This window comes from Phyllobates terribilis, unplaced genomic scaffold, assembly GCF_046119375.1.
Source record: "Phyllobates terribilis strain yellow unplaced genomic scaffold, ASM4611937v1 Scaffold_11__3_contigs__length_659146591, whole genome shotgun sequence".
In the NCBI taxonomy this organism is placed as follows: Eukaryota; Metazoa; Chordata; class Amphibia; order Anura; family Dendrobatidae; genus Phyllobates; species Phyllobates terribilis.
Window position 1 is genome coordinate 175,007,072 of NW_027362771.1, and position 7,811 is coordinate 175,014,882.

At 40.7% G+C, this 7,811-nt stretch overlaps 1 long non-coding RNA gene across 1 annotated transcript; it reads right to left on the minus strand.

The window, feature by feature from the left end:
• Nucleotides 1-1,783: 1,783 nt before the first annotated feature.
• Nucleotides 1,784-5,573, minus strand: LOC141165052 (uncharacterized). Its single transcript, XR_012251041.1, has 3 exons — nt 5,484-5,573; nt 3,133-3,182; nt 1,784-2,076 (listed from the first exon to the last, which is right to left on the minus strand). It is a non-coding gene; the product is annotated as an uncharacterized lncRNA (long non-coding RNA).
• Between the last annotated feature and the right edge of the window lie 2,238 nt (nt 5,574-7,811).

The window sequence follows — 7,811 nt, forward strand, 5'->3', positions numbered from 1 at the left end:
GTGGCATAGAACGATGTTTGGCAGCTTGACCTATGGTGTGACCAAAACGCTGTTTAGCCCCATAGCTTTTCACTTCACATTATTCATATGTCAGGGGTAATATCAGTAGCTAGAGTCCGATGGGCCCTAGTGTAAAATTTTGACCTGCCCCCTTCCTGCATGTTGGTGAGATATATAGACCCTTGTAGCGTTCTAAATCCTATGAAGACATATATATTCACCCACCTTCATTATGTACTAATGTCCCCCATCCTGGTACACTTGTCCCCCATTCAGCCTCTGCAGAAAAAAAAACAAAAACATTCTACTTTCCTTCCTCCAGTCCCACGATGTGTGGTGTCCTCTTCTGTCCCATTGCAGAAACGGGCAGCTGACATTGCAACGCATGACGTCACTGCCATGCAACGCCAAAGCATGGTACATCAACGTCAGCTGCTGGCCTCTGATTGGCCGGCGAAGTGTATTGCTGTGCAGGGACCCGGTGCGTCTCTGCGCCACAACACAACTCAGCTGAAGTAGGCATCAGCGTCAGCAGGCCCCCCTCCAGCACACGCCTGGTTGCACCCTCTGCGACCACAATCATTACACCCCTGGATAATGTAGGGGTCATGTGACAGCTCTATTGCCATTGTGGATGTGGTGTGAAGTGTAGTGATTGTTGCTGCACTGCCACATATGAAAGCACAGGATCACTGCTCTCTCAGTTCCAATGCTGGAATGAATGACAGAGGTCAGTGCTGGCAGGGCCGGCTCCCGGTTTTTGTGGGTCCTGGGCGAAAGAGTCTCAGTGGGCCCCTTTAACACATACCACGATTCATGATGGACAGATACCGCAGAGAAATATATATATATATATAGACAGTACAATGCCAAAGATTTCACTTCTTACATTACATGAGCGATATCTATTGTAAATTCTACAATAGCTCAGAAACCAGCGAATCCTCGCAGCGCACAGTGCAGACCGGCCATTATAGTCCTCCATACAGTATTATGGGCACCACATAGTCCTACATACAGTATTATGGGCCCCATATAACACTCCATATAGAATACTGGCCCCCATATAATGCTCCATACAGGATACTGGCCCACATTTAACATCCCATACAGGATACTGCCCCCCCCCACATAATGCCCCATGCAGGATGTCATCCCACCCCCATATAATTTCCCATGTGTCCATACATAAAGAAAAAAAAAAAATCAAATGCTCACCTCACTTCTCACCTGCTGCCGCTGCTCTGACCGGGCTCCTAACGCGCGCCGCCGTCTTCCCGCTCTGTGCTGCCTATGACAGCTCAGCATAGGGTGCGGTGGAAAGACGCCACTGCGCCCTTTGACCTGAGACGTCACAGTCAGAGGACGCAGAAGACACCGAAGCTGCTGCAGAGGCATGGGGAGAGGTAAGTATTGTGCCGGCTGCTGGGGCCCTGAGCAAGCAGGGGGGTGGTAGATGCTGGCATCGACACTGCACTCCTCCACTCATGGGTCCCATAGCGCGCAGGGGTGACCGACGGTAAGTGGGCTTCCCGCCTACTCAGGGACACCGGCACTTGCCCGGGTGCGCCGGGTGCTGACACCAAGCCTGAGTGCTGGGGCAGATTACTAACAGTCAATGCATGTGTAGTGGGCGGGCAGAGGGCAGCACTGGATACTGAGGCCGGGGCTATCGCTGGCTGTGAGCTTAGAAATAAAAGCACAGGAAGTTGCCTAGTCTGAGGAGCAGCATGTTATCAAACTGGGTGCAGGCAATGAAGTGAAATTCAGGAGGAACGAAAGGTAGAAACAAAAATAAAATTTATAGAAATGTTGTAAATTACAATAGAGCATAGATTAAATTAAAAAAACATTGGATTTCCGGGTTGGACAACCTCTTTAAATTGGTGCCAGATGGAAGTAAGTTGTTGTTGCCAGATGGAAGTAACTTGCTGTTGTTGCTGCCCGATGGAATTAAGTTGATGTTCCTACCAGATGGAATTAGGTTATTGATGTTGCTGCCAGATGGTAGTAGGCGGTTGTTGCTGCTAGATGGATTTGGTGGTTCTTGCTGCCAGATGGATTTGGTGGCTCTTGCTGTCAGAAGGAGATATAATTTTCATACATAGAGTGGAGACAGAACAAAGAATAATGTTAAAGCACGTTCCATTCACATGATATTGATGAGCTATTCTCAGGACCTATCCCCAAAGATCAACTGTTATAAGCTATTCTAGGACCTGATCTGCATTATCAGGTGATGGCTGCTATTCACTGACTACATATTGGAACTCTATTCAATGTGTTTATATTCAGCCACTGCTTATAATAGCTGATCAGTGGGGGTGCCGGGTGTTGGACCCCCACTAATCTTATATTGATGACCTATACTAGGGATAGGCAATCAATATCTAGTGACAGGACAACCCCTTTAAGTAACAGACCAGCTATATTTTATGTTTCTTAATATCTAACCATCCTTGTTAATAATGAATAAATTATTTACTACATTATTTGCTACAACTACATTGATGTAATTTAATACTGAAACCATTCCTGTATGTGATGGCTTATAGGTGTATGATTTTGCAGAAGAAATTAAGGAAATGCCTTTAAAATTATGTGGTCATTGGCAATTGCATACAATGTAAAAATACGTATGTTTTAATAACTGTTCACTTAATCAGGTAATCCCAAAACCATAATATGAACGTACGTAATTAAAACCATATTTATTTGTGTATGGCAATACAAGTCATATTTAACCCCTTTCCGACATGTGCCGTATATGTATGGCACATGTCGGGTCTCTCCCTTTCTCATTTATTGCTATTTTCTACAGCAGTAACACTATTCATATTTCATACTTCATGTTCGCATACTTAGCGTTGCAGAGTGCTGCATTATTTGTTAATTGTATATGGCGGTAGCTTCTCCTAGTAAGCACCTGTTCACACCTATTTCTTGTATTGGAAGTGCCGTCAGTTTTTTCTGTTTGTATATCATATTGACTACCATGAATTATACTAGCTAGTAATACGTTCGTAAACATTTAGCAGATTTGAAATTTCAATTATAAAGCTGGAGGCAGCATATTACAGAATGATGGAAGACCAGGGGTGGACATCTACAAAAAAGATCTTGAATACTCACTGTTTTAGTTTTTTGTGAAGAAACAGAAACAGGATAAGAAGGATTGTAGCCTAAAAAATAAATAGAAGCAAGGTACCATGAGTGTTGAGAAAAACATCCTCCATTTCCAGAGATACCATGATATGGAGTACTCTCGCTTACTCTACCAATATGTCCAGAAGACTCATGAAATATGAGGGGATCTCCTGAACTCCTGGGACAGGAGGCAAGTAGCACAGTTTATAGTCTGTCCTGTCACTGGTCACTGTCTGAATGAATGGAAGTGCCTGGTACTGCAGCTCGCACTTTCAAGTGAATAAAACCGCCATCGATTAACTCTTTACCGACATCCAATATACATGTACGGCACAAGTCGGTAGCTGCTGTATGGAGTGGGCTCATGGGTGAACTCGCGCAATACCCGCCACATAATGGCTGTGACACACAGCCAGAACCTACCTCAATCAGAACCTATTAAATGCCGGAGTCAAACTCTGACAGTGGCATTAATAGTGCGTCGGCATTGGGGCGCATCATTATATGTGCCCATGTAAAGTGATCACTGGACGCCGATTAAGGCCTCCATGCAAGTCATCACGGAGCTCCTTGGAAACCCAGCCCGTGGCTGGGCTTCAAAGGACAGCGTGATTCTTACTCTATACAGCAATGTGGAATTGCTATGTATACTACAAGCGATCACACTATCACATGTTCAAGTCCCCTAGGTGGACTAATAAATATAGTAAAAAGTAAAAAAACAAGTGGAAAAACTAAAAAAATGTATACTTTCGAATCACAGCCTTTATCCCCCATTTAAAAATAAAGGTAATAAATATTTATCTACGGTATCACCACTTCCATAAATGTCCAATCTATTAAAACACCATAAACAGAAAAAAAATCTGAATGACAACATTTTGTTTTGGAAACAAACTATAAAAAATAATTCTGTAAGAAGCAATCAAAACTTCATATCTATAAAAAAACGGTAGCAATAAAAACGTTGTCTCTTCTATGCACATACATAACCTTCAGCTAGTCAGGACCTACAGCATTTAGTGATTCGCAGGTCTTGGTACCTTCCTTTCCTGCCCTGCACAGATCAGACTGCTCAGTGTTGGGCTGGAGGAGAAAGAGCTGTGCAGCTGCATAGTTTTCTCAGTACCCGGGAATGAAGCTGTGTCCGCGCTCTCCTGCTTCTGGACTAGAAGACGCACACAGTTGTTTAAGCATGATTTTTTTTTTTGCTAAAATATTGCATCTTATAGTCCAGAAAACACAGTGTATATCTTAAATAAATTAGAAAAAAAATTACATATCATGTGGATTTAGATGAGAATATTAGTTTCAAGACCTAAAAAGGACACATCAACCCTATAATAAAGTCATAAAATCGCAAAATTTTATTGAATCATATGATAAAACATAGTAAGAAGAAGTGGGAGGGAAAAGGGAGACAATCCTGACAAAGCATTGGCGAAACGCGCGTCGGTTGTGAGGAGCGGCGTCCTGGGGGTCAGTATTTTCTACTTGCCTTACTGCTCACATGACTTGGCTGTCTCTTGTGGCCTATTGATGTTATTTTCTTTGGAGGCAATATGAGATTATCTGCAACATTGTGCACTTTACTAGTCTGATTTCCTTATATCATTGCCTCCATTAATAATTACTGTTATTATTTATATATTTATTTATTGTGTCCACACAATTCATGTCATAGGGTCATGCAAGTCTTCATTATTTATCATTGTTATTTATTGATGCATCTTTTCCCCCTGGCCTGCCCTCCCCCTTGAGTCTCCCTTTTCCCTCCCACTTCTTCTTACTATGTTTTATCATATGATTCAATAAAATTTTGCGATTTTATGACTTTATTATAGGGTTGATGTTTCCTTTTTAGGTCTTGATTTTTGAATGACACACAAACAACATTTATTTGCTGTCACAGCTAATTTTTTGTGGTGAGAATATTAGTTTGTAAAACTAAAAAAAAAAATAAGTCGTCTTGTGAGTGTAATTGTCATTAACTTGTAGAGTAACGTTATCGTGTAATACATGCTGAATGGTGAATGCTGAGACTATTACTCCTAAAAAGCAATGGTGAAATTACTGTTGTTTTAATTTCATTCCCTAAAAAAACGTACAAGTTTTTCAACACTTTTTATGTATTTACAGTTTAAATTAAAACTACAATGCATCTCGCAAAATACAATGATTTACATTGATTTATCATGATGTTATGTAAAGATCTTATGTATGATCCTATGATCTTAAAGATGTTATGAAAAATCTGTAGACCGTCACTAACTCATATAATAACTAAAGGACCTGTCACACGGGGCTATTATAGTCATTCCTACACTTGGATTTACCTTGATGGACGCTTCTCTTTCCTTGTTCTTTTATTTCTTCTGCAAAGAAAAAAAAAATAAGAGTGCAGATAATCACTTAAAGAAAACGGTCTCTCAGCCTGCAAGATTGTATAATGAAGTCTTGCCTATCAGAGGAGCTGTGTCTCATCGTTAGATATTGCCAATCTGACTTTCAAAAAGAAAGTCATATATCAGAAATAGAAAAGAATGATGGACACCAGGCACTATGCTCACACAGATATCAAGATTCTAGATACTTCTCAAAGTCCCATTGCTTTCTCCACTGATACAAACATCCTGGAGATCTACCTATCACTAAGAAACCTCAATGACTGAAAGACAGAACAGAGAGGCTGACATCTGACACCTCAGTGACTGAAGGACAGAACAGAGAGGCTGACATCTGACACCTCAGTGACTGAAGGACAGAACAGAGAGGCTGACATCTGACACCTCAGTGACTGTAGGGCAGAATAGAGAGGCTGACATCTAACACCTCAGTGACTGTAGGGCAGAATAGAGAGGATGACATCTGACACCTCAGTGATTATAAGGCAGAATAGAGAGGCTGACATCTGACACCTCAGTGACTGTAGGGCAGAATAGAGAGGGAGACATCTGACACCTCAGTGATTATAGGGCAGAATAGAGAGGCTGACATCTGACACCTCAGTGACTGAAAGACAGAAAGGAAAGGTTGAGAGCTCAATTTATTATCTGCAGGATACGCATTGAGGATCCCAATGTAACTGGTACGGGTTATGGAACGGATGAGAATAAATGATATTGACAACTACACTCCATTTCTCTAATAGGATCACATCTATATTTTCTTATATTAACTTAGTAAATATCTGCACTTACATAACTACAGTGTTTTCCTTCAATTTGCCTTCTTTCTTTATCTGTCTGGCAGTCTCCTCTCTGTAATACATGAAGCAGATATCATCCTGAATGTTATACGAGAGCTTCACGGAGACTTTTTGTAATATTAATGATTGATTTTAACTATATACTGTATACATACACACACTATATACTGTATACATACACACACTATATACACACATTATACACTATATATAAACTGTAAGTAGTGCTGTGCATCCTCTGTTCACTTCATGGAGCAGATACAGATTTTTGACTCCCTTAACGCTGATCCTAAAGAATAATAATAATAAGAAGAATAATAATCAGAATCAATTTCAGCCTATTGGATTCACAGGGTCATGTGGATTCTCGGGAAATTAAATCGTCCACACCTGGGAAAAAGGCATCAAAATGATTGATATAGAAGAGTATATATTCCATATGAATGACATATCCCAGCAGGCCCTGAGAAATCAGGTATGCTATTAAGCTGAGCCACTAGCTATAGCCAGGTGGATCGCCTGCAGTGGTAAAACAACTACTGGATAACTAGGGGGTAATAGAAAGCACTGGACCAGCGGGTGTGAGCAATAAGTAGCAGGATCACTACAATTACTGTACTCCACCACTGGATCAAGCAAAAACATAACCTTCTATAATATATCATTCTGGTCATTTAGTATTATATTTCTAGAAATAACATACGTACTGGATGTTTTTAAGTGATGGACACCAGAAACGTTTTACAAACCTCCTTGGCCTGTAAACTAGTGGTGTCATCTGGATTTTGTGGATCCATCTGTTGGAGAAGAGAAGAAAAGAAAAGTAGTGACAGAGATTTCACAACAGCGAATGTATCACAGTGACCTTAGATGCTCAATGACTCCACAACGCCACCTCATCAAGACCGGTGAGAAAATCACTGCTCTTCATGAATTGGGGCCTTATTTTTTTTTCTTAATGTAATTCCAATCCAGCTTTTTGTTCTATTAAAAAATGTTACTTGTTCTTCAAGTTAAAATTAATCACGTCATTAAGGGGTTAAATGCACTTAAGACACCTGAGTAATGCGCCCATTATGTTTACTTGGTCCATACATTCAATATCTACAATAAAAAAGTGACATTTTGGGTTTTCCTTTCAACTTTAATATTATGAATTAAAGAAAGGATGAGATGGTTTTAGGCAATTACTTTCTATGTCATTTGCACTCGTGTTTACATGTGTGGTCCATTGCTCTTATAGGATCACATTCCTACAAAATACCTCCCAACTTTGAATGCCATAAGGTCATATGTTGCGAGTGCACTTTGTGTTCCATCACAGTGCAATACCCCCTTACATGCCCCCAAAAGTGTAAAACCTCCCCATGACACCCCTATAATGCATATCATACAGTATGATGGCCCAATGGTGTGCATTATCACAAACAGGATAATGCTACAACTCACACATATA